The 24,948-nt window shown below is 35.8% G+C and overlaps 2 protein-coding genes across 3 annotated transcripts in view; one reads left to right on the top strand and one right to left on the bottom strand.

Annotated features, from left to right (window-relative positions):
* Nucleotides 1–24,948, bottom strand: part of Syn (synapsin) — a 244,756-nt gene that overhangs the window by 110,703 nt on the left and 109,105 nt on the right. The window lies entirely within an intron of this gene.
* The window catches only part of Timp (Tissue inhibitor of metalloproteases), a 62,633-nt gene that overhangs the window by 7,695 nt on the left and 29,990 nt on the right, over nucleotides 1–24,948 (top strand). The window contains exon 1 of one of the 2 annotated variants that reach the window (XM_090410946.1): nucleotides 14,726–15,457. The exons of the other annotated variant lie outside the window; for it this stretch is intronic. The gene's annotated coding sequence lies outside the window, so the exon portion shown is untranslated. Of the gene's footprint in view, nucleotides 1–14,725; nucleotides 15,458–24,948 lie in introns of those variants that run through there. 2 annotated transcript variants of the gene reach the window in all.

Here is a 24,948-nt window from a genome sequence, read left to right as displayed (position 1 = left end):
GAGATTCTGGCTACGAAGTGCACCAGACTTGAGTCAACGATGATTCATCATTTAAAATGCTTCTGTCGTCATGCGCGCATGTAATCACGCTGATAATTTGCCACTGTCGTCACATGAAAGAGCGCACGTTGAAAGGCTCCAAAAATGGAAGAAGGGGGGAACCGATGCAGTCGCACGTGCGAAGGTAGTGGCGTGTGTTCAAATTCCACCTAAGAGAAAGTCACTGGTAACAAGACTACAATTTTATAGGTAGCTTGTACCTATGTAATGATGAGGCCCCATTCATAATAATCACTGAACAAATATTTAATACTTTCCGATACCTTTACAATCCCATAGAAATAGAATATTACATTAAATATGAATTACAAGTAACACTTTATAAGCCTATTACCAAACAGGTATTAGATCTCATCTTGCTATGTGTGTGCTTAATAGTATTCGTATTTCCTCTAGAGCCTATAATTTGTTTTAATACATTTTCTAGTATAGACCATGAACGAAATGAATATTTTATAACTTCTAAACATTAATTACTTCTAAAGTTGTCTGTTATTTGAGTAACAAGCGTTTTTGGAAAATTTTAACCGTTCTAAGAAAAAATTCCATCCACTATGAGCAATCAAGATTGTTTTTCCTTAATCCTAGCCAACAGACAATTATATCGCATTTCAAAATATTTCTTACCCAATTATTTCAAAATCTAAGATCTGCAGTTCAATGGTACACAAGTACCATAAAGAAACCTAACGTTTAAAAAATGATTTTCATTGGAAATTTCACATAATCTGGAATAATACCGTACAGAAAGCTTTCCACACTTCTAAAGGTCAAATATTCACTTCAAAAACACCCATATTAAAAGTATTGTGTTGAGAAAAAAGAACATTTCGAGAGAAACGCTAAGATAAACAATTATTTTCACACAGCAGACACAAATTTAAAAGTTTATGCTTGCGCTGGATGCCTACCAAATTGATGGAAAATGAGATTTATAAGAAACCTCTTGGACTTTAGTAGATTCATTTACAAGAGGGGGGGGGGTGATTCAGTGAAAATTTCGACACTAAAACATGTTCCGATGTTTTGTATCTTCATTTCTTTTAAGCACACAATTTGGATATTTTAAATACGGGATGTTTGTTTTATTTATAGAAACATAAAATTACTAAAAACAAGTATTTGAGGTGAAGGGGATGTGTCGAACCTAAAAGCTTATCTCGAGAGTCATGCGTGCACGCACTTGCACATATAAGCGATGTTTATCTGTTACGAAGGAACCGGAAAAGATTCATAAGTCAAGACAACATCCAGTGTTTGTGAAACATCAATGCGAAGCGGCAGGTGGCATAATGTCAGTTATCTTTTTGCTACTTGACTACACGTGCAAGTACATGACAGAAAGAAATGCAGCCAATCGCCAAAACAATTTTAAGAATGTAATACTCAAGATAACAAGACACAAGTGGGAAGTCAGCGCAACTTATTAAGATTTAAAGCTTTTGCTTAATACCAAGTATTGCGAAATAAAATGCCAACCTATCTGTATTCATACCTTACACGCCAAAGAATTTTAATCAATTTAAAAGAAATCTTTTATTAATTTATTCCATTAGAATTTACTAGTTAACAAGTCATGTCTTAAGGATTTCTAATAATTCTTTTGAATAATGTACGAGTGTTCCAAGAACACTCGGGGTTAGCTTTAAAGCCATCGGATGGTTAGAAATGGGGTCAAAGTATTGGATGACGTTATTCACATATTTGGAGAATAAAGATTACATCTTGAGAGATATTGGAAGCAATTTCTCTCAATGATGATATGATGGAACCATTGTTTAACAAGTGCATTGTAAATCTAGAGCTGTTAGAAGAGTTTTAGGAAACGCTTCTTTTTCAACATAAAAGGATTAGTACTATCATTCTTGATTGAATGTTAGTACTACATCGATGGGTTATTAATGTATATCCAGTAAAACAACATTATATCATTGATGCCTGATTCAACATGGACTGTGATCACTATGGAGGGATAGTCAAAAACGTTTTTTTTTTACTAAAAATTATACAATCTATTTCTTGTTGAAGAATCTAGATTACATAACAAACCTTTCAAAAATTATAAAAATTATGAACTCAATGCGAGAAAGACATTAAGATACTTATGCAATGCTGAGTACCTCCGCATGTTAGTTCCATTGCACTTCTGACTGTCGACTTCTTTTTTCATTATATGCGTAACAATTTTCTAACATGTCCCGTGCGTACTGGCAATCACCACCAATATGGAGATTATTCGTCATTCTATCTAAAACTGACTTTTACCTTCCAAAACCAGGTACGCAAACCATCAATAATTAAGGCGCACAAATTCTTAGAACCAAGGACTAACAATTAATCCTGAACACAAATGATCAACCCCTAGTATGTGGAGGTGCAAGAACTTAAATATGATCACAAAAACTCATCACCATAATCTCTTAAATTAAGAAAATTGCAAAGTTCATCCATCGTGCTAAAATCCCAACTAATTTTATTTGGACATAATTCTTTAATTCCATAATATATGCTTCTGGTGCGTTTTATTTCATTTCTTGTCTCCTTTATTAAATAGAAAACCCTTATATTTGGTGAATATTAAATACACAGTAACTGAGTTCGGCTACTGAGAAACCGTAGTGGAGAATAATTCGATCGGACATTTATAAACGACAAGTTTAGGTACTCTTGGCAAATGAGAAATTACGTTGTCTATTTTTTTTTTTTTTTTACAATTTTTAGATATTTTAATAGCAAAGCAATGAGGAAATAAACCTGATGGAAGCCAAAATGGCGTCGTGTGTGTTGGTAAGGGGAAAAATCTACAAAGTATAGTCTTCCTTCGTTTCATCATGATATATTAAGATTTCAAGAGGGCATGTCTGAAAAGCAATTTCAGCACGAACGAACTCAGGAGATTTTTTTTTTTCGTAGAAAATATGCGAGAAAGAATGCGAATATTTCCTGGTGGAGTTAAAACACGAGCCAGGCGTGATTCAGCATCACAGCTTTCATACCAAGTATTTGAATACCTTGGTCTTGTGATATGGTTCGTGTTTGAAGTTCATTCTTAGCTGTCTACCCACTTTATTTCTAAAACACACAGAAAGTCACGTTGCGAAATATTCGGTTTTGTAGGCATTAAATTTTTTCTCGCTTTTATTCATTAAAATATTTCGGTGTAATCAGAGTTTAAATTGGTAACCTTATGGTAGCTTCATCTATAAAAACTGCATACTGGTATGCCTGCTAAAAATAATTTTATTGAAAATGACCTTCACATTTTCAAATATTTACGACAATGGAAAAAATGTCATGACGAAGTGAAACTAACATCATTAAACGAATAATCCTCAATTTGATGCATCACGAGATATTACATGATTCTAACTTTGGCCGCCAGGGTGAGCAAGTGTTTCATGAAATCAGATCCATGACAGTTGTTCAGAGTTTCGAAGAGGGTTTTAACATGGAATCACAATATACATCTACAGTTTATTCCTAGTATAAGTTTACGGAGAGAAAGACCGCTAACGCAACTGCATTAGAGGAGGTGTAGCTGTTTAACATGTATGAATGAGTTTGTTCAGATATCATCTTTAATTTAAGAATGGTAACATTATACCTTTGAAGTCTTTTATATCCTGAAATGCGATTTTATATTATACTCTTTCAACAACGATAACAACTTATTTAAATTCTTAGCATAAACTCGGTTTCCTAGAAGGACCAGTTCTTGTAATAGTATTTATGGTAAAAGCAATCTTGTACAAGGAGTTTGGTTACTTGAGATGACTTTGGAAGAGATAGAAAATGATTATTTATAATTGATGAAGTGTCACTCAAGATATTCTCTCTTAATTCTGATATATATTCCTAGGGGTATTGAAAAAAAATAAATGAATCGAACTTCCGTTATTTATATTAAGTTTTGCGTGTGTGTGTGTGGGGGGGGGGGGTAATGTGAACTAAGATACAATGATAAAAAGTATCAGTTTTGGCATCGATTATTTGGGCAAGATATCTCCGTCTGATTCGCTGTACCGCAATATTATATATATATATATATATATATACAGTATATATATATATATATATTAACACATTTCTATTTTAATTAGTAAAATTATTCTTGTAAGTACAGGAATTTTAAGTAATATTTTTTTCGCATATATAATCGTTGCATTCTCAAGATGCCGTCATGAGTAGGCTGCATCGTGTGTAATCTTAACAAGATGTAGTACGTCATGCATGTGTTTGTCGAAGAATAAACTATTCGATCCACTCGAGATAAAAAGAACGTGAAAGTGTGTTCAACCATAAGTACTGCGCTTTATTGGTTTAACGTTTTATCACAATCACAAAAAAGGGCTCTCTTTCAAAGGCATCTAATTGTAAATAACCACGTATTTGATAACTCCAACAATGGCTTCCATACCTTTTGAGAGAAAAAAAAAATCATGATTTTTTTTCCCTTGTCTTTCAGTTAATATTAAGAGGCTGCAATATCAAAGAGACTGATATTTAAAGAAAGGAATGCGAAGCTGGAAATTAAAGATCATTTGCCCAAATATATGACGTGTATTGTAACAATCCGTCTATTTACAGAAAATTTGTTTAAGAATAGTAAATTAATTTAAACTCTGTAGAGAACCATAGGGAAGTGATGTGTTTCGCTATTCTCTCAGAACTTCCATAATGAGTCGACTGAGATGGACTTTGGACATTAACCCAATTTCTGAGCTCTCTTGTCATGTGCTTTGCCTTATTTTAAGTATGTACTACCACCTGGAATGATCGCAAAATCACGCGCCCCTTTCGCACCGCTGTTACTAACCGTGTCGGGCGGATTTGACAAGAATGCTATACAACCGGACGATTCAACAAGAACTAGGACAACTGGGGGTGACCCAAGATGTGACGTACATGAAAAGAGCGACGGTGGCGATCCGTACAGTCCAGCACTTTAGGTAGATGGCCAAGTTTCATAAAGAAATTGGAGGGATTTCTGGAGGGAGGGAGGGAGGACGCGAGCTGTCCTCTTAACAACTATTCTGCTTCTCTCCTTCATCACTTATAAGGAGAATGTGACCTGGTTGAACGGAGTCTTCATGACGTGTCGTAAGTCATAAGGTGTCACTAACAAGAAAAACATTTCACCGTATGTCAAGCTGTCCAAAACCAGAGCGTTCTAGATACGCGACTTAGAATAAGAAGAATCCGTTCATTGCTCTTCATTCGTATCTTGAATTAGATTTTCACTTATCCACAGTTGAGAACCGAGCCAAGAATGGTGGAAAGAGATTAATTCTTTATATGCTCGAAGAGAAAATATTTTGAAACGATTCATTTATCACGGAATTTATATTTATAAATAAATGAACGCTGTTCTATTTCTGTCGCACTGGTTTTATCTGTATCACAAACATGAAAACATCAACCATTACTAAGAAGCTAATGAATAGTGTCTGTCATATTTGCGCTCAACCATTCGCGTGCAACAAGTCTTGGAGACTGATCAGATGTCTTTAACTAACGAGGTCTCCTTGTATCACGTAAAAGTCAACACATTAAGAGTAAATGAGAATGGGAAATATCCTTTTAAAAAAAACATGTCTTAAAAGTGTACTGCAATATATTTCCATATGTTTTCTATAATTCTGGTACGATGGTTTCAATTTCTTTCTTTTTACTTATTTCATTTTAGTGTGTGCGTGTTGACGAATAATACAAAAATTATCTTTAAAGCTTGTAACTACCGGAGCAAAGGTAGTCAAGGATCTCTGCCATTTCCTTGATGCTGAAGTAGATTTGAAACAGATGTTTTAAACGTAAATGCAAAACCTATGTAAATACAGTAATCTTAGGAATGCTTGTCCATAACGAACTTCCTTCAGATCCTTGCCCACGCAGTTTGTGAAAATTTAAGGAAATTGAGAAACTAGAAGGATTGCGCGTGGAAACACGTACAACGTGCATATTTTGAAGTACTGATCCATTCATTACCTATTTATTAAACAGCATCGAACTTCCTTTTTGTGTCAAAGTCAATTGTTAGAATGCATGAACTGTTTTGAAGAGAGTGCCATCATTAAATGAAAATTTGAAACTAACGATTCACTTGTGCGTGATCATCCATGTGAATAAATCAAGATTAAGATAAAAAAAATTATCAGAATCATTTTTTTCATTTTCGCTGCTGTTCTTCAGTTTATAAAACAAATAACATCATAAGACAGTCTTCGGATGTTTTTATCGACTCGTGAGTCTGTCAGAACTTGAATGTCGAAATAAGCAACCTCTGCAATGCTTCCACTAAACCCTCATAAATTAGCGAAATACTACACAAGATTAGTAGTTGACCAAAATCCAATAGTCTCTTTCTAGACATTCATGGCGCCTTTCACACCTGTCGAGGTCTTCTGTGATCCCTCCTCCCTCCCTCTGATTCGGATATAGGTCACTGGGTCAGTGCCTTAGAGAGAAAATTCAATGTCACTCCCAGTGGGCTGTGCGCTCATTTCTTTGTTTCCTATCCTAGATGAATTTGATGCGTGTGTGTGTGTGTGTGTGTGTGTGTGTGTGTGTGTGTGTGTGTGTGTGTGTGTGTATTACTTTTGAATTTATTTATGTGTATGCATATAAGAGCATCGCTCTGGTAGTACTGATTTTTATGAAATTAAGTATTTAAAATCTTGATTAAGATTATCGATGCATTTAAAATGATCAATTTTAGTTTAGATAAAATTCAAGACACGAAAACTGCGATCCAAAGTCTCCTCCATTAATTCATTGGCCAAGTAAAATTATCACCGAGACATTCTCCAGACGCGCAACAAGTAATGATATGCTATGCTGTACATGCTTTCAAACGTATGAGTATTGCTAGGGATGGTAAAGGTGACAGGGTCGCAAATACCGTGCATAATCTACAAGTACAAACTGACAGTTAGCTTCAAGCGTTGGGTGAAATTATGCATGGCACGACTATTTGTATGTATTTATGAATGTAGCTACGCGATAGTGGGGGGTATGATAAATGAGAGCCCAATTAAATACTACTACCAGTTTTCTTTTCATACAAAGATGCGCAGCAAAAACACGAGTTAATGGAAAACATTTTAATGAATAATGTATCAACTCCTAACATTTTTCTATTACTTATCATTCGGAAGGTAATGATTACAGTAAAGCCACAGACTGATGAATCAATGAGAATAATGCTATTTATCTCGGATGCGATAATGTCATTGTTGATAGAGACATAAAAAACTTCAGTTATGTAACAAATGCGCGCTGCTTTCGGGTGCATATAGACAGATGTCGTAAAAAGCGACATAACAACATGCGCAACTATTCATAATAATCCGGAAGTAGTATAAAGTATTTTGTATCGTTGGATTTTCCTTTTTTTACCATTTTATAGTCGACTGATCAGCTGTACATTAGTACTATAGGTAAGCCAGTTTTTTTTATATTTATATTTTTTAAATTATATAATCCGTAGATCCTTCTCTAGAGACCTATTATGGCTTTTTTTTTCAAGCCACTTCAGACCTCCAGTAAGCAGGAAGATGGTCTCACGCCTGAAAACATTCACTCCTGTCCATCACGAGATTCGAGCAGATACAATAACCAGTTGGTCAACTAGGCCTGAAATTAATATGAATATAGTAATTATTAAGATATTAGTCCTATATTTTGCATTTAATGCTACTGTTTCATTGTGCGTATATAAAAATTAATTATAAAAATGAAACAAAGAAAAAAAACACAAGGAGTAGGGGTATAGATATATATAAGTCAAGGTTTCGAAGTGGTAGGAACGAGAATAAAAATATCGGATTATATTTATCAGTTCTACCCGACCATACAGCGATCATCAGTATTGGGCTCACCTGTCACTTTTCTTTTTTTAATGTTCAGTGCTGAGTTAGTCGATCCCAGGCTGTTTGTTGATATTTTTCCGGATGTTATTGTGTTCTGTTCACAACCAGGAAATTGACTTGAATCTCTCTCTACTTCATTGCGCACGCATCAATATATAACAGGAATTGCCGTTACCACCTTACATGAACTGGTTTCGAACAAAAAGGCTGAAATAATAATAATAAGAAGAAGAAATATTATTGCTAGAGAATGAGATTTATTAATTCTAAAATATAAATATCGCCATAAAATATTCAATTCTCTTGCAAAGAAGTTGTTTATTTGTGTGAAAGTTTTGTCTTCAGATGCTTTGTTCTTCCTCAAAGTATTCTGATCCATTAGGGATAAACTCGTAAACCTGTATTCATTCTACTAAACTGATATCATCCATATAATTTAACATGTTAAAGAGTGGTCTCAGTTCTACGGAATGTGTGCGTAGGTGGTTCAAACACAATGGCTTCTTGCAATCAGTTCCTAGCGACTGCTTGTTATAGTTATTGAAGAGAATGTTGATTCATCCCCATCTTTTAACGCGCCCATTTATAGAATTAAGATTGTTGTTCGCCCACCACATTCAATATAGTCGAGTGTTGAATAGAACTTCGTTTTAAACTTCCATTGCGTGCTTTAACATTTTTATCACATTAAAGAGACGATTACGTTACACATTGCAACATTCCTATTCTTGAAAGTTTCTAAATAAAACCAGCTGTAATATTTGACATTTGTACTGCACATAGTTCCGTTTGCCGAAGTCTGAAAGATTATGCAAGCGGTCACGTGTGACCGCTTACATAATCTCGTGAACGAGTACAAAACTACTTCCTTAAAGACAAAATTTCGAACATTTGCACCCACTACTATTTGCCTTTTAATATATATACTGCCGCTGAGACTAGCTAATTTTTTTTTAATACTTGACGTTTTTTTCTGTTGCCAATCTCTGTCTATCTATTCGGTAAGCAGGACAATAGACAAAATTATAAAATTAAGATGACAGCGAAAAAAGACGAAGAGATATTTCTCTCTACAAAGAAAGCCGAAACTCGTAGGATTATGAGACATTACATTAAGAATGTCAAATGAATACACTCAGAACTATTTATGGCTTGATTCCAACTCGCCTATTACAATTATCAATACCAACAACATTCCAAAAGGATATCCAAATAAGGAGAATACTCAAATCGAGGACAAAAGTCACTTTTTTTTTCATCTCCCCCCAAATCGCTGACGTCGCCTTTTAAATTGACAAAATATGGGCGTAGTATCGCTTCAACTGACTCAGTTTCGGAAGTTTACCTTCACGACGCTTGTGACATCTAGCGGTAAACCTCTCAAGAACGTGCACAGATATTAATGTCTGAAATGGTAGTTTCAAAAATGCATCACATATTTAATCCATACAGCGGAAAGAGCTTTTTACAAGGACTATCAACAATTCGGGAAAGTTAACCATTCATGTAGATGTACTCGAATATATCTACTTTTAAAATGGGTGTGATACTTAAAATACTTCCTTTCATCAATTTGATATGAACACAAACGGCAACAAATAAATATAAAGTATACCTGTCCCTAAAAATAAGAAAAACAAACAAAAACAATTAACTCTAAAAAAAAGAACAGAATATAAAGTCGAAACAGAATCCAAAATTCTTTGCATGGATTCCATACTTGAGGCAGTGTGTCGTAAAACCTAAAAAAACACCTAATTGTAAGGTCGGAATGACAGTTGAATATACACAAAGAGCAAACATAAAACCTTACTAAAAGAAATAAATGTAATGCGACTACAGTATTCAGTTGCTACCCTCCCTACCTGTTTTGGAATCCACTCTCCTCAGCTAAGCGATTCAACTCTAACCCGCATACAGCATTATTCATCTAGTAAAGGTGCCTTTGTCGGTTGAAGCCTTGTAAAAAAAAAAAGGTACCGTAGCTAATTTTCCTGCTGCTTTATTATGGCCCAGTGGTTCATGTGCGTAGGCGGACGTCTCGTGTTTCCCTATATCGGAAAGCCGATCTGCTGCTTGTTAAAACTGGACAGAAGAGAGAGAGATGAGTGTGGAAAGGTTGTCAAAACTTTGTCCTTCAAGATAATAACCTCTTGCATAACACAATGGGCTTCTAGTTTGACTGCCTTTGAACAAATACTGGTCTAATATGGCCGCACTATAAATATCAAACTCAGACATTAATGACTAAATGGTTCTTCGTAGAGTTTAGTAATAAAAGCAATGTAGAGTGTCATTTTGAATAAATCATATGATGTAGCACAAGATTTATAATGGGGTCGAATACTTTGATTTTAACCTCACTGAAGTTTTTGTTCGAGAACTCTAAATTTGTTAAACAGTTCCAGAAACGTCTGCCACCACAGATATTTTCATATGATTAGATAGATAAACGTTATATACATGTCCAAGAGCTGTGTTAAAAATAAAATTTCAAATTTAGTCCCATTTTTTCATTTTATTTAACGTATTTGAATAATATAAAACCTCAACGAGTACAAAGATGTGTGCAAGTACAGTACCGTATATCTGTCGAAGATTTCTGACAGATAATTTGGGTGAGGAAAAATTATATTTTATTAAATCGGTTAAGTATTAACTTTGTTTTAATTAAAATATTCCATTAATATTTTTGCAAAATACTTTTCGAAAATCATAGCTATATCTAATTTCTCGCAACCTTTACAAATATTTTTTCGTATTTTCTGTATAGATTTTTGATTAATCAACTAATATTGCATATTCTTTTTCTGATTACAATGCATTTATGCTTCCAAAAGAATGATATTTCGGAAAGCAAGAATGAATTTTATTTGTTCTTCTGTTTTACTGATACGTGTTTCATTTTGTTATTAATTGATTCTTCAGCCAACACTTTATTATTTTGTTTAACGTTTTCCTGCATCCACTTCATGCCAACTGCTTAAAACGTGTTTCTTTCCTGTGAGAACCTCAACCAAGAAACGAATAAAAAACTCCCATTTGTAAGGGTCGAAAATCATCACTACAATACTTGGGAGCAGGTTTCTCAAACAGCACTTGACCATCTCATACGTTAGTCGTCCATCAAACATACTTGAGGCACACACACAACTTCCAGCAAAATAGCACGGTTCCTTCAGTGCTGCTAAATAGCCTGACAGAAGGGCCAAACTGAAGAGGGAAATATTCGGAGTGTGGGTACTTCGTGATTCAAAGTTCGTCGACACCGGCATCTCTTTCCTGCGAAATAAAAACCACGAGCAATTTCTAATCCTCTTTCTTCTCTCTTTGTGGGAAGCCCTCGGGGTTCTGTGTACCTTCAACCTTATTGCCGTCTGACAATAGTGAATAGGTATTGTCGGCGGAACATTTATACACGAATAGAGAAAAGCAAGGGTGCACGGGAGACAAATTTTGTTTTTATCTAACCCACGGCAAATGGTGGGAAGGGCACGGTTTCGAGTGGGGTAGTGATGAAACGAGAAAGATTTTAAACAGAACAAAAATATCAAATAATTTTTAAAAGAGAAAACTGGATTAACATGTTTATTCTATTCTTTATTTTCCCTTCTGTCAATTTTCTTTGAGTTTCTTATCGTTTAAGAAACTCGAAACGCTTATGAAAGAGGACTTCAGAGTAAATGGTATTTACCATGTGTGAGAAGCAAAAACTTCTTACACGACTTGTTATGATGCAGAATGAATTCGCTGTGACGCAAATCAGAAGTAAAGAGTATGTTTAACCACCCACCTCCGTCTTCCCTTACCGATCCATCATGGTCACACATAGCGTCGCCTGATGATGAAATTACCACCCACACGCGTCTATCATCATAAGTGAATAATGAGAGGGGAAAAAATGCCTAAAAGATTTCAAATGAGAAGAAAATATACCTGCATGTCTGAAATATTTAGTCTTAATTTAAAATACTTTCTCAAATTCTAGTTAAAATATGGGAGCAGTTAATCGTCTTAAAAAAATATATTATTGAAAATATATAGTTCATTTATTAGCTCTCCGATAGATGGCACTCGCAGCCATCATGAAAAAACAAAGAGGGGGGGGGGGGGACCTAGCAAGTGAAACGAAATATTTAAAAAAAAAAATTTTAAATAAATAAATTACTATGGATCTTGTTTTGGATACTTCAGTTTCTGAAGTATGCCAAAGTTCAGACAAACATTCAGTTCGAGAACTCATGAGCACAGTAATGTCATAATACTAAAATACACTGTGGAGTTATTCAAAGGCAGTGGGTATTTGTGTGTCCAACTGGACCGTTTCAAATATTTGTTCATTGATAAAAAGTGGACGACAACTAGTTTAAATCAATTTTTAATACTTCCTCGTGGTTCTAGTCACAAAAAAGTAATAACATGAGGTATCAAGAAGCCGAAGTAACTTCTGCTATGAGAATGTATAAAATGTTTTAAGATAGATGGCATGTAGGTCATCGTCTCGTTGGGGGGGGGGGGAGATTAATAATAAAACAGGTAACCGATTTCAACGATGCATCTGAAATAAAGACCAGAATACATTAAATACTTATGCTACCAAAATCAGAATTTAACTGTTTCTTTATAAATTGAATAAACAAATCACCAACTTTAATGTATTATTCCAACTATTCTTTTTCAAAAATGGTGGTCCACATGAAAGAGTTTAACGTAATCCTTTGAATTGAGTTTTCGTGCTTTGTACTCAGCTGGTTGGCTAAATAGCAAACGACTTAAAAAATAGCTCAACTTTCTTAACAACAGTCGTTAAGTTTCCGTTGCATAAAACAGTACTGGATGCCCTTCACACATTTCCTTCAAGAGCACATTCCAAGACCTTGAACTCACTTCATGACCCTAACGAAATGCTATCAAACTTCCTGTGTGTAGACAGAGAACACTACCTTAACTGGAAAGTGAATATTCATAAACAGATAACAAAGACGATTAGTGATGCAGCCAAAGAACAAAGCCTGCTTTGTAATTAGTCGTTAAACACTTGTGAAAATAAACGAGCCAAAATTCTTGAGAAATCATTATGCAAAGATATCCAAACTAGAGATGCATGTTTGTCGCGAAAATAATATCTACTCCCATAAAAAAATAAAACGAATATAATCCTCTAGATGGATTTGATGGGCTTTATTTACGAGTTACAAAGTTCACAAGGTGAAGAGGGCGCTTCTGTCTATAACCTTGAAATTTACAACTGAAAAGGTTTTCTGTTTCACCTTTCAATGCGAATACTCGCTTCACCAAGATCGTTTGTTTACCTCAATCTGCTTCAGACGCAGCCAATGACACAGCATTACAAGGTCAAATTAAATGCCTCATAATAGTGCGACGAGGTTTTTTTTTTGAATGAAACGTTACCAGATCATTGGATCTGGCCGATGTCAGGAAACCTCGGTCACTTAATCTTAATACTATTAATTTCTGTTTTTCTTATTCCGCAGATTAGGCTTACGCCCTGCTCGCCATAATAAACGAATTAAAGCAACCTGTGAAAGTAAGCACCTCCCTCCTCCTCCTCTGGGATTCCGTCCTATCGAGGTATAAAAGTCTCATAATTTTGAACCCGGTATGAAGCCAGTGCTTTCGAGGAGGATCGCTCAAATCGTGTCAGAAGATTTCAAACTTTTTGTGGCTGGTGTGATATTTTTTTTTAAAAAAATGTTGAATTATTCAAAATATGGATTGACTTTGTTCGGAAACAATTATGTGTACAAAGGCTGGTTTGTCTATTTGAGGAAGCGGGAAAAACTTTACCACTTGCATATGACGGATAACTGATCTTGAGTTTATTTATTCGTCGAGTTTCCTCCCTTTTTCTTCCCTGTCCCTATTGGGGGAGTTGAGCCCCCTCATGCGGGAGTTTTCATCCCGCAAGCAGGCAAACCGCCCCGTGTTCTTCACGGAGCGGTATGCCTGCTTGCGGGATGAAAACCGCCAGATAAACTGGCGGAAAAAACCCTACTGTCCGTGCCCAAGACCGGCTAACTTGGCTGTGGCAGATCCTCAAATCTTCGACGGGAATCGAACCTGGGACACCCCTTTCCCAGTCATATGGTTGCGAAGCGCACAGCCACTAGGCTAACCGCGCGGACGATCTTAAGTTTAAAAAGTCATTATTAAATGTACCACGAACAGATACTGGAGTCCGCATCCTTTTTCCACACTGCTCTTCCAAAGAACACGTGTCATTCTACTGACTACACCACAGAGATCCTTTGAAACGATATTAATGATAAAATAGTTGCCAATATAAAGTGTGACAACCCGAGAACAATCAACAATAAAAAAAAGTCAACGTGTGAAGCATTAGAAATAAAAGTTTCTGTAAAGTAAAATGTCAATATTAAACGTCATGGTAAATATTTTTTTTCAGTTATTTTATCATCGAGTAGTGAATACACTAAGATGACAAAATTTTGTGACGAGTGGGGAAATTGACGTCCATTCTTTTAAAGAGGGGGAAAAATGACATCGCCATAACTGTACGACCAGCTAATTGCACGTGTGTGTGCAGCCTGATCAGTTCAAGTAGCGTTAATGTCTCCAAGGCAACGCTGTCGTCACTATCTCAATGCCACCGATGTTTATGCGAGACGGATAATCCAGATGTTCCTGAATTGTTCCCAAAAATGGCAGAAATGCAGTGCGCAGTGACGTCACCGACGGTAGAAACGCGCACCACGTGGAGCCGGTTAAAGGGCACGTTGTTGACACACGGCGAACACATACGTACACTGGCAAACACCGCGTGTAGACGGAGGCTCCGTTGCATGGTTACTGCCTGTTGTGGAATCCAGTGCAGACACGCTCTCGAGACGTAAACGCTTGTGAATCATTCATCGTCGGCTGTAGTGAGTGGCGGAGGAATCTGGAGATTGCGACACACCCGCCTTCGAACGCCAAGCGTGTTTGGGGCTTCGCGGCACGGAACAGATCGACGACTGGTGTACGAAGCGGTGCGTTGTGTTCAACCCTAGTCTCTACCCCATCCGACGCGCAGTTTACGAGGCGGACCAAGAGTCGCTTTCAGGTCAACACGACTTCGCCGTGGAGGCTTTCAGATTAGCAAGTTCCGTAGGGCAGCTTGGAGTGGAAAAAAAAAAAAAATCTATAGAACGGAGGTTATTAGTGTGTGTGACGGCAACGGCTGTAAGCCAGTAATTTTTCGAGCTCCTCTGCGCCGACACAGTGCAGCGACCAGGTTACGACAGAGGCGTGGTTCGATACAACAACTCGGGTGGCCGTTGAGAATTAATGGTTCGTCCAACTTCGTTGGTAATATCTACGGCGGCTTTCGGCATAACAGTTCCCGTGGCGCGTGGCTTCAGACGCCAGCTTGCCCCGTGTATGTGTGTGTAAACAACAGTTTTTAACACGAGCACAACGGTTGCAGTTTCTTCGGTATCCGTACATGTGTGTGTGTCTGTGGTCGTGAAAAGTCCGGGTGATCGCCAACATTTCTGCCAGAGTCACAGGTAACTTTCTGCACATCTCTTTTTTTTTTTTTTTTTTTTGTTGTTGTTAAACTCCCATTAAATTATTTGGCAAGTATTGCGACATCTTAAACCCTCCAGTTCATTCTTTTCACGAAATCGCATTTGATAGAAAGCTCCTCTTTTTAGTATGTAAAGGATACTTTTTCTATGGCGGGGAATCATTCGGATTCCAAATTCCGCTTATTCATTTGATGTCCTTATATCAGCAGCATAATTGACTTGTCATATTTACTGACATCCACTACGTCATTTCCCGTTTGAAGTTTCCTATTTATAACAAATCAAGTTGTCTTAATTCTCTGTAATTTATTATGTTCCTGTTCTTTCAGCGCACAAAATAAACGTAAACTATAATAGTAACATTAAAATCGCTGGTGTGTGAATGCACGATGACTAATACATATCCAACAAGACATACTCTCCTATATAAAGATTTGTTTCAATACAATAGAAATGCAGTTTTATGGGACACACTTTTAAATAAGGCGAACACTAACATGGGCATTTTATAGCATACTCGTTCAGAACAGTGTGGAATAATTTCGAACCTATTTCCTTTGCTTGAGACAAAAAGAAATGTCAGCTAAATATTCGTTCATTTGAAGGGAAATAAGGTTTTTTACTTTATCTAAATCAATATAGCACTCGATATATATATGCATAATAAGACTCGTTTTTATATCATTAGTTTTATGTATTCGATCTATTGGTTACGTTCGTTTTGGAGTTTTGTTAAGTCTGAATTTTTCACGTGACTTTCACTGATTTCTTTTTATTACAGATGCGAGCTAAATGTACATTACCACCGGGTAATTATTATTCAAGCAGTTTTCTCATAATGAATATATTTCTATTATCATCAATGAGATATTTTTCTGTTATTTTCATCAATGACTTAAATAGGAACATTTTTATTAAGGTTGAAACATTTCAATGTTAGATAAAGCAGTCTCAGATATAACTGGAGTGTAGTTCAGTGCGACTTAAAAAAAGAAATAAAATAAAAACATCATAATACGATGAATACTTGCATGACAGAATATATTGCCATGAAAAATCATCACTGGAAGGAGCCGAAAATAATATTAATGACGTTGAATAATATAAAAAAAAATTAAAGAAATGAAGCACATTTCGAGAATCCTGAATTTCATCAGAAATCTTACGAAAAAAAAAAGAAAAAAAATAGTTATCTCAATCTTTGACGTCTTTACTAATGAATCCACTTTTCATGCCATTTGATCCACTAGCTGCACTAGATAAATTCAGTACGGTTTTCGTCCTTTGAAATGTTAACACTTGCTTCTATTTCAAATGATAGTTTTTAATTTTCACTGCAGTTCTGTGATGGAATCATGTCTGGGAAACAACTTTCTTTCTATTCTATGCTCATAATCAATTATCGGTACAGGGTTTAGAAATGAATTAAGCTACGCTGTTCGTAAAGCCTCGAGAATAAGAAACAGTATAAACCGGATAGTATTAAATGACATTTTAAATTCAATTTTTTTTTCCTCGCGTCGACAAAATTGACAGCAATTAATGATGGAGAAGAATACCAAGATCTATTTTGTAATCATAGCAATCGCGTATGCTAATAAGGGATATCCATCGTACGAGTGTGAACGTGATGTGGCTACTGAGCCACGGAAACATTAAAAACAAACATTGAGATTCTAAAGAGCAGAACAGAATCCTTCGTTCTTTCTTCGCCTCTCATAAAACTCACTACTAACTGTTGTTTGTCGTCAAAACTAGTCGGATGAACAAGAGCCACAAAAACAAGTTTTGAAGAGTGATTGACAAGAAACTGATACAATCCATACGAAATCGTATAGAGACTGCCAAAAGAAGGTTTTTAAAATATTAGACTTTTATGATAATTCTCATCCATGGAAAGTTGTAAATCTATAGTACATTGTGATATAGATCCATACTATTAATGGACAAAATAATCAATGAATCCATGTTCTAGAGACCAAATACGGAACACATTTCAGGCTCCAAATAAGCAGAGGGGATCTTAATTCGCCACAAACTACTAACTGGTCGAAGTGATATTTCCTGGTTAGACAAGCAATGGAAACGTCGATATAAGCAAACAATTCTGGGTGTGAAATTTATTTTTTTTTAATTAATGATACATTGACAATAATTTTTATTACCGATTGAGTTTCAGTTTCTTCACGAAATAGTCCTCCTTCAGATGGCATCCCAAACACGCACTAAAAATATATGAAAATAAACAGTACAGTGCTGCAACTCTCTTGCCGGCTAAATGTCCTTCGAATAGTTTGTTAGTACGAAGTATCCTTCTACTTAACTCGATACAAGGTTGAAATGCGAAACCTTCGGCGAAAAAAAAAACTCTAAACGTAACCAAAGAGAATCACTTTAAATATTTGGCTTAAAGAGAACGCCACGTTATTCGGTTTTAATCAAATGACCTTCGTAGGATTTCGCACTTTGAACAACTGTTTATTTTCTCAAGATTTTACCTCCGTATGTACGCTACTTCCTTGTATTCTTCAAACAATTCGTAACAGGGGTCGACCGGCAACGAAAGGAGGGAGAAAGAATGAGATGAGGGAACGGAGAGGAGGGGGGAACGCTTTGAGCGACGGTATATTGACGGCACGTGGCCATATGGCCATTACTGGCAGGAAAATAAGGGGGAAGAGGGACACCACGTCTAAACAATAGACTGTTTTAAGTGTGACGTCACTTTCCACGGCACGCATGTCCTCCTTCAGGGAGCCTCACCAAACGAGCATTGCTCATCGACCAGAACGAGCCAGCGGAGTCTTGGAAGTAAAATACACGGCCACTGAACTTCACTCTTCCCCCCCCACTCCCCACCCAGTTCTTTTCCTCTTTCTCCCTCAGTTGCTTCCTTGGTCGGCAAAACAGAAAGGTTATAAACTTGTCTCAAGAGGGCGTTAGCAGATTTGAAGGGTGGGGTATGCGTCTTTGAACACATTCTTGTTTATTTTATTTTTTTCCCCTCGTTTTGGGTCTTTTCGTCAGATTTGGCCTATTGTAAACAATGAAGCTTCAATAAGATTTCAAGGAGGCTCCTACAAATCAATTCTACATTCGATAGGGAGTTAGTCATAAGCACCTGAAGATTCCTCCATGAATAACCAGAAGATAGATATTAAGAGGTTCACTAAGAAGTACAGCATTCACATAGACGAATCATTAAATACAAATAAGCGTTATTAAACGTTTCATGAAAATGAAAAGTGAAAAAATTGGATATTTTTCATGTCAGACTTTGGATAAAATCATTTACAAAACTGACTTAACAATGTCAATTCCTTTCGGCTGCCTGTCCGGAAAAGAATACATTCTTTATATCGATCAAACCTATGAAAGCGTTATAGGTGCGTAGAACAGAGGAGTATTTCCTTGTATTCTTTCCATAGTGGTGAGGGGTTATGCTTATACTGATGCATGATTAGTTATGAGAGAGTAGCTGTGGGGAGTAACAGTTTATTTACTTGAATTTTTTTATATTTTAAAATCGTTGAATGTATAAAAAAAAACATTTTTTAAAATCAAATAAAAGAGAAAAGTTGGGTAAGAAACCATGGGATGGGGGAACTAAGAGGTTCCAAAAGCAATATCATATACGTATTCACTTCGATTTAGGCAAGAGTTTGCCTCGCTCTATACTTAAAAACGGCATAATTTAAGTACAGTATGGTATATCTTTTAACATTAAGGAGTTTATAGTAGATTTTGCCCTGTAGATAACTAGCTAGGATCTGGTGAAGGTAGTCTTCCCTCTCTCTTAAGAAAATTGGATAAAATAATATTATGTTAGGTATTATGGAGGTTCTGGTTCTTGATCCAGAACCTCCTGGTTCAAAAGTCGGATCCAGGAGGTTCGAGTTTCTTTTTGAACATTTTTGCATATGATGCACTTAGTTCAAAAATGCAAACTTTTATCTGCTTTTCCTGATAAATACCAACCATTCAATTTTCGGTGTTAACTGTATTTGCATTTTTTAAGATCGCAGTCCATTTCTATACATTTATGTATCATCTGAATTACGATTATGACATTCATGATTAATAGATTTGATGAAATCTTTTTAATATTCATCAATGGAAAAAGGAAGTTAACGATATTCAAAGGATTATTTCGAAGACAGCTGAAGAATTGTTTGCTCTTTGCTCACAGATAGTCTTTTACAAATGTAGCCACATCAAGTCTTATGAAAACTCCAGTACTGGCACGCCATGTAAAACCTACTTAACAATTATCGTGATGTCCTTCGGAACTTCAACAGAATAGTCAAATTTTTTTGTTTCTATTCGTCACGTCAGTAAGGGGGAAAATACTGTGTAACAGAACATGATGCGTTATAAAAAAAAAAAAACCCATCGGTGAATGCTATAAATATTACCGCTAGTGGTCCTAATTACTTCCGTCTGCCACTCTGATATTCTGCCAATCAATGTAATCTGCCTTTCTAAAATGTCTTCAAGTCCTCTCACGGTCATATCTGTTACTAACTAACCATGTTTGTATAGTGAGAAAGAAAAATAAACATAAAGAAACCGTCCTATTTTTGCTACTACTTGTAGCTCGAAACAAGCCCTTTCTGGTAAAACATATGTCAAAGGTTGTTATCCTTGCTCTCAAGGCCAAAATCCCATTCATTGCATCTCTCGCTCCACCATTGGTAATGACCAAGTCATGAAACGGTTTTGAAAAATATTGGCAGCGTATTTACCAGAAATAGATACCGCAAACTTGGCAAAGAACCAAAGCGCTTAAGATTTTTTTTCCCTTCTTAACAAATACATTTGACCTAAAGTATGCTTTAGTACTATAGAGAATGAATATAAATAAGATATATTGCTTTAAGACGAAAGTCAAATATAATGCGCAGTTTACTTCAAGTTTTTGGCACGTTCCTTGGCCATAAAAGAGAACCTAATTCGCTATAGCTTCATCTGCCGAAACATCTCAAGAATGGATGATTCCTTTTTTAACTTAATATTTAAGACTACGTGGGGAAAGTGTTACCAGTTATTTTATCCTATTATAACTGGCAACGAAATCATCCCTCTACCTTTGGATTTATCAAGATGCGAGTAGATATTTTATCCACACAGGAGATTCATTAGCTGACACTGAAATATGAGGAAAATCTATTTCTCAACAGAACAGCTAATTATTGGGGTCAGAATATCAACAGTTTAGATTTAACTCTAAATTAACATGGGTGTGGTTGGTAGTTTGTGTATTCGTAACCAAATAACAACGCCTTCAGATGTCAACAAAATAGGTTTAATAACCTATTCGTGACAGGTTCTGCTTACTGCAAAGTCAATGAAGTTCTTTATCATTTAAATATCCAGCTACGGCCGAAAAATCTGTGAGGTCAGAAATATCTATTGACAGTATCATTATGCAAAAACCTAGTTATACGTTAAATACATGATCAATAAAGGAAGAACTGGGGCAGTCGGTGCTGCAGAGGCTTATTTTAGTTTAATGAGATAAATAAAAGTGTGGATTGAGCTTTGATTCTTGTTGGAAAGTCCAAAATAATCGTTAATGAGTGATCATAGTTCTTACTATTAGCAGTTTTGGATCGTAAAAACCAAAGACGTGCACTGAATATATTGGACACTTAAGTCGTTATAATCATAAAACATTTTAAGACCATAATAACATTTCTAAAGGCAAAATCAAGAACTTCAGTTGCTTGGAATTTCGCCATGGACGTTTGATGAATGTCTTCGGATGGTAGATGCGCGTCATCGCCATTTCCTTCATGGAGACATGAAATGCTTGAAAATACTTATGTTTTAGTCTCTAGAGCCGGGTTACCAGATTATTTAATTCTTAGCCTAATCGTGGTACCTGATGTAGGATAGGTTAATAAGCTTTAATGAGTGGGTTCTCCTAAACTTGAATCCATTATTAGCTAGCACATAATCTGGTAGTTTCATATGTAGCATGGAAAGACAATTCGCAACGATCGATAAACTTCAGTGCTACGAAAGCAATCTGTAGAATGTTATTCACAGAAATGACGTCGGAGAGAGAAAATGAAGTTATATTGTCTGACAACAGAGGGACCATTGTATCCAGTACCCACTTGTATATCACAATGATAATACATCAGGAATGACTGAAAGAAGATGGTTGTTCCTATCAGGACTCTGATGATTCGATGAACATATGTTAAAAAAAAAAAAAAAAAAAAAATTTCATTTCTTTATCGCATCAACTAGACGTCGATATCAAGCATGGTAGGAAGAGTGACTTTTCCTGCATTACCTGATGATCCTTTCTAAAAAAGGTAACAAGCAACGGCCGAGACTTCCGGAAAACACACTTCAAAAGGAAATTAATAGAGGAGAATTACTAATAGAGGGAATGCATATTGATCTCTTATTATATTAAAATATGAAAAATTTAGAAGGGTGTGGACTGTAACTTTATAATTTTAAAAAGTTATTAGCTGAATAAAAATTTTAACTAAGAAATTAAGGTTTAAATATAAGTTCCGTTGATATTTCTAAATAAAATATTATTCATTTTTTTATATTGTTTATCACAAGCCTTCTCAGTATTAACATGCCCAATTAGCGAAAATATTGCGATCGTTGTGTCTTGCAGCAATCATGTCCTCTTCAGTAACAGTACAATTCAGAAATCATGGCATACGCTTTATGAATTTATGTTGCATAAAACTGGAAGTAGCAAAATGCTGTAAGAATGACTAATGACAAAGCTTTGCAATATAGCAGAACGACAGCTTCAGACATAATGCATCGAGACTGTTAATTAAGAGCTAATCTGGATCGGAGAATGTACAATCATCTCTGTACTCACTTATACGATGACAGCTTCGGCATCTTAAATTTAGTAATGCCCTTGCAGTGATCGTTTCTACCAGAATAAGACGTGTAATAGAGCTGCTCAAAGGCGTGACCCGAATGCGGAGAAAGTTTGTGAGCAGAATAAATCATTGTTTTGGACGGTTTCGTTGGTAAATGAACTGGCTGATGCCTCCAAGAGGTCAAAGTAACAACAAGAGCACAGCTAAGCACTGATTATGCAGTCCGCAGTATACCAGTTCTACTCCTATAGCGAAGGCCTTTTATAGGAGCAGAACTTTTCTAAGACCTGTCTGAAGATGTTAACAATATGCAGTTCATATTAATTGTGAAGAGATAGGGAAAACACTCGAACTCTCAATAACAGCTTAAGAAGATTCTAGACTAAACACTTCGTTTTAAGTCGATCTATTACTCTTTCCTGGATTCACTTACACAGACGTTTAGTTTCTTTTAGATTTTTCAGTGGGTCAATGCTAATCAAAACTAAACATCGGTAATTCCTTCGCTCTGTTTTTTTCTGTTAAGAGATACATGCAGTGGCTGTCACCACTCGCAAACTACCTCTGAATCCGCAGAACAGATTTTTTTTTCTCCCTTCGTTTAATCTCTCAACAGCTACAATTTGGGACAACCTGTTTTCTTATATATTTCCCCAAAAGTTTGCTCTACTGAGTTTCCAATTTCTTTCTTCTCATCTCAACGTAAGATCTTCAGGTTTATTATTATTAAAAAAAATATCTATATAAAATATTTAAGAATCATTGCATGAAAATCTGTAGGACGAATACTATAATATGACGCTCGGTTCAGATATTCCCTAGCGGATGTCAGTACAAGGTTACCGTCCTGTCAGTTCTTTCTATCACACAAAAACACACTTTGAAACCATTGCCAACTCGTACTGCTTCCTAATTCCACGTCTATTACTGAAGCACGTGGTAGTGTTTCGGACGCTCTCTAGACAGATTTATCACGTGACACGGACAGCGGGCACGAAACTGTGTGTGTGGATAAACCGTTTCCCTTTTTTTTTTTTTTTTTTTGTTTGTTCTTTTGCCAATGTATCTCCTTTTCGATATGTTCTATGTACACTATATTTCTTTTATTTTTTTATGAACTGCTTCCCCTTCCTTTTAGGATGTATCAAAAGTTTGCGTGTTCATCCCTGGCAGAGATTTTATATTTTGAGTTTTATCTTAATGGAAACAATATTGATTGAATAGAAATAAAAGGGAAAACTAATTTCTAGTTATTGTCTTTAAAATGTTATGTTATTGCTTCTTTTGCGAGTGATTAGAAAACCTTGGAATCTGTAAATTTATTCAAATTAGACAAATGAACATGCTTGTTAAGAATAATACAACCACGACCGCCAAACCTTACCTATAGAAATCCGTATCGGTTTACCAACTTCAATTTGGCTTTATTTTGCAAAGTGTGTTTAACGAGTTACTGGTTGTTGTCCTGTATGTGTTTTAATATTATTGCGCGCGACATTTTCTTATAAAAATGAATTAATATAGATCACACGAACAATAAGTTCTTATTTCTAAAATGCTTTGGAACATCAAATTAAGTTTACGTGATTTGTAAGCATTCGTCTTACACGAAAGACTAAAAAAAATAATCTTGATATTTTTAGATATTTAAAATATTAATGTAAATTAAATTCATCAGGAATTTTTGAGAAACAATAGGCTTTCGGACTGTTTACAAGTGTTGTTTAATTAGTTCGCGAGTATCAAAACGAAATGGATCATAAGAACAAAATTTTTAGAATGGGATGCTTGTGTGATCACTAAACAAGCATTTTTATTCAGACCGGTGGATAACAAATATTGCTAATCTCTCAGTGCATATAAACTACCGTGAAATCCTGCAACTGATGCCCTGGTTTCTTCAGATCTCAACTGAATACAGATTTGGTAATTCATCACCATTACAGTTCAGTTTAAACCTCAGCATATATAAAATACTACGCCACTAAACAGGTAAACAACCCCATATAAGCTACACAAGTATCGAATTCAGATATTTTTCTGTGCAATAAGAATAAGGAAATATCGTTGGTTTCCGTCTAAGTTGACGCCCACGTAATGCCCTATTGTCCGACGTGTACCACTAGCTTTCGCACCAGATATGTCAGGTCAACACTTAAGAGGGGGCAAAAACTGTATCGCGCGCCTTGTGGAGTAGGTTGCTGACAGGAGTATGCCTTAATGAGCACGAACTGTTTTCTAAAAATGTGTCCTGTAGTTTGACAGAATCCATCAACTGCACATGCCAATGCTCGCTACAGGAGCTACTGCACCTTGCTGTTTCCTTCTATCACTCTCCATGACGACGCTGAAGGAAACAGCGGGCAGAAACTTTTTATTTGGGAATATTATCATTTTATTGAATTATCAGGATTTTATTATCTTCTGCAACTTTCTGTTGCATTTAAAGATTGTAATAATAATTACGTTCAAGATATTTTAATTTTGCCATGAATTAAGTTCATTAGAAAATACACATAAGTAAAGACGACTGTTTTCATTTTCCCAAATAAAAGAATTGTTTTTAAGTAATTGGGATATTTTATATTAATCGAGGCTTGG

The sequence above is a fragment of the Typopeltis vanoorti genome, chromosome 2, assembly GCF_054136105.1.
Source record: "Typopeltis vanoorti isolate ZY-2024b chromosome 2, IOZ_Tvanoo_1.0, whole genome shotgun sequence".
Lineage (NCBI taxonomy): Eukaryota > Metazoa > Arthropoda > Arachnida > Uropygi > Thelyphonidae > Typopeltis > Typopeltis vanoorti.
This window is presented reverse-complemented; position numbering and strand designations above follow the sequence as displayed.